Raw genomic sequence first — 3,803 nt, forward strand, 5'->3', positions numbered from 1 at the left:
GGGAAAAAAAGACATGTCACAGTTTAAAAAAAAAAAAAGAAGAAGAAGAAGAAAACAAAGGAATAGGAAATTAAGAAATGAATTTTAGAATGAACACATATAAATATCTAAGTCATAAGACATTTATATTCTTTTTCTTGGTTAGTATTATTAGAATATTATATGGATAGGAAGTAGAATGATTTGGTTTTGCCATCCTTGTTGACTAAAGATCAACATTTATAAATTCTGAACAAGACTGTTGTCTCTTCTAAGTTTTCTTTGCAAAAGTTCAGTCATATGGAATACTTCTAGCCATCATCACTATTTAACCAAAGACTTACTAAAAACAGTTTCAAATGATTGAAAGACTGGAAAGGCTGTGAATAGGTTGTCATTAGGTAAGAATAACCAGCTCCATGCTATTGATGTATAAAAAAAGTTTAATACACTGACAAATATATAAGAATATAAGTCATATGAAATCTACAGCTTTCTAAGAAACCCACCTAAAATTATCCGTTGGTGTTTCTCAAGGGCAAATTGTCTCATTTCTCTTCCCACAATTAGTGGCACATTTTGATTCCACCATGTACAATTATTTTTTCTAGGCTTCAGTTTTAAAAATCATCTATAAAATAAAATAGAGATAATAATCCTTATATAGTTGTTATAAAGATTGAATATCATAATGAATGTCAGTTTTTTAGCCCTGATTCAGAGTTAGCAAGAAATCTCTTACATTTGGGAGATTGGAGTTTAGATTGTAAACACACCTAAGTTTTGATATAAAAATTTTTTAGCACTAAAACATGTCAGATCATGGTTTTCAGGAACAAATAATTTAAATTTCAAAACTGTAAGAAAAAGAGACTCTTCCACTTTCTTGGAAGGAACAAAATTGTTACCATCTATGAAGAATCTGATATTTGATTTGATATGTTTTAAACAGTGCCTTGGGGATATGTAAGTATAGCATAGCCAAATTTTTACCATGCTAATATTCTGTCTTGATATTGTAAGATCCTTATTATTCCTTGTCAGGTATGAGATGAGCTGATTTCAGTTTGTGGTTCTATTCAGTATTAGTATTATTTCAAACTGACCACTTGAACATATTATATCAAGAGCATCACAGGTAAACGTGTGATATACAAATAAAGGCAAATGTGGTCATTTTGAAATGAACAATATGCTGAAATGGCAGTGAAGGAGGATGGGATGAAAGAAATAATATGTATCATCTGGAGAATATTAGCTATTTACACATGATGACAAATCATGCTTGTTTTAGATTTGTCAAAAGTCATGAACTCATTTTAAAATAGCAAGTTTGATAAAATCATCAACATTTATAAATAACTTTTAGATCATGCAAAGGTTAATCTTTTTATAAATTATTTGAACTTCTTTTTAAGGTGCCATTAAGTGTTCCTGAGGTATTTTTAAAGAAACCATTGAATCCATTAAGAATTCTTTTTTCATTAAGAATTTTTGATGAAGTTCCTTTAGGCCAACTTAAAAAACAACCACACACACACACACACACACACACACACACACACACACACACAGCAACAAAAACAGCAACAGATCCTGAATGCAACACTTTGATATTGTCGAGAATTTATTTGGTAACCCAGTAGTTATCATTTTGTAAGGACCCCAAGTGCTAAGGAAAAGTTCTCTTATGACTAATTCTTGTAGTATTTCTGGTCCTCAGCTACTTGTGAATATTCTTGAACAAATATTAGTGTTAAGAAGACAGGGAAACTTAAGCATATGCAATGATATTGGGTTCTTTTTTTCACACCAACGAGGATGAGAACCGTGACACATAATAACAGGAACAAACATGTTCCAGGAAATCCCAGTGACATTAGAGTCAGGGATGAAATGTTAAACCTATTGGAGGCAGGCAAGTCTACATATTTTGTTATGACTGCAGAAGCAAAGTAGATGTGATGTAATTAGGACCAATGGTCAAGGAGTCTGTGAGTTTTCTCGCCTCATCAGCAAAAGAACTAGATGGCAGGTTTGAACAGTTGTCTTTGATAGTCCTTAAGAAATTATAAACAACATACTGGAAGGCCAACTTGCCAAGACTGTTCTGCTGGCCTTGGCTGGAGCCTCCTGCGAAACCAATCAGATTCAGGGATATAAAGGACCCAAAACAATGTTTCCCGCAACGCGGAATCCCTCTCCACCTAGAACCAACTAAAATTTAGTTCAATCTGCCATGTAAAACTTTATTCTCTGACCATAAAATACATACACATATAAAATATTTTTAATACAGCTTACATACAAAAAAGGAAGGTTGTTCAGAATCAAAATAATTTTAAGAGACAATGGGATAGAGGATTTGCTCAGAAATTACGCTGGGTTAGCATAGAAGGAAAATCACGGTTTTGTTACTAATACTGTCTACATCTACAGGGAAAACTTGGCATTACATGTTTAATCTCCTGGGTGGAAGTCTTATACTTGATCTAATGATTTTCTCTAACTCATCTCTCATAACAGAGAAAATAGAAAAGATAGAAAGGAGAAATTGAACTATTATTTCCTTCCACTCAAATAGATCTTATGATGTCACAACTGATGTATATATTCCAGAATTGCATATATTTTCGGGAATCTTACTATTATAAAATAGAGTATAACAGAGTCATCCTGCCACCAGCCAGCCATTGAACACTTCTGATTTTTTTTTACCTCTTCTTTTGTAAGAAGAAGCAATGAAGAAATAGATCTTACATAACTAACATGAAAGGTGAACCTTCCTACTATAGATTTTTTGTTTATTGTCTGTTCATTTATTTTTGGTTCTTGGGTGATAGAAAGCAAATCAAAAAAGGTGGTGATTACTTGTGCTGCCATGAAACTGTAGAAGCAATAGAAATTCTCTAATATTGATTGAGTGCAGCAATAACTCTATCTTGAAAGCCCTACCTGCGGACACACATTCTGAAAATTCATCCCTGGAAAGTGTTTTCAGACAATATCTTTTGTTTTAGTCAGCTGCAGGAGGATCCAAGCTCTTACGTTTATATTTTTGATTTGTTAACAGAAATAAAATATATCCAAGATGAATTTTAGTTGAATTCTACCAAATCCAAGTTTCCTCAACTTTAGCACATTTTGCACTGAATTTAATTGGGTACCAGGGAATAAAATGAGTCATCAAGTCCTTATTATTTCCCTTCAATCACCCTTGATATGAAACCAAGGCTTAAGAACACTCTCCCAGTTATTTTCACTCCTTACTTGTATTGCCTGCATTTTTCAAGGAGCAGACAATACCCAAGCTAACTTTAAGGGACTTTGAGACCCGCTAGGAAAAGGAGATTACAGCAATTACGTATGTCAAGAACATTGAGATATATACACATCAGAGCTAACTCCTACAGGTGTTAAGAAAAGGAAAATGATCTGTGTAGTTTGGAAAAGGTGAAATGTGAGCTCCGTTATGGTGACATGATGTTAATTTAAGGATGGGTGAGGTAAGGACTTTATGGTCAGAGGAATGGAGATGAGCAAACAAAATTTAGACTGAGGAGACCAGCCTCATTGGCAGATATCAGAAGCCCTATTTAAAAGTTGAAAAAATGGAAGTATCAAGAATGTAGGAAATTTGCCCAGGATCACACATCTAATAAGTGACACTACCTGAATTTCAAACACTGTCACACTGCTTTGCCAATGAGGAGCCCAAGTGTGCCCTGGAGAGCAGCGAGAGACATTACCATGGGTAGGAGGGGTAGGGCCTCTTACTTAAAACCCATTCCTCCAACCCATTCCTGTTCTGGTTTCCTTTATTT

This window comes from Eumetopias jubatus, unplaced genomic scaffold (genome assembly GCF_037043125.1).
Source record: "Eumetopias jubatus isolate StellerSeaLion01/CBP00866 unplaced genomic scaffold, mEumJub1_p1.0 scaffold_3, whole genome shotgun sequence".
NCBI classification, from domain to species: Eukaryota; Metazoa; Chordata; class Mammalia; order Carnivora; family Otariidae; genus Eumetopias; species Eumetopias jubatus.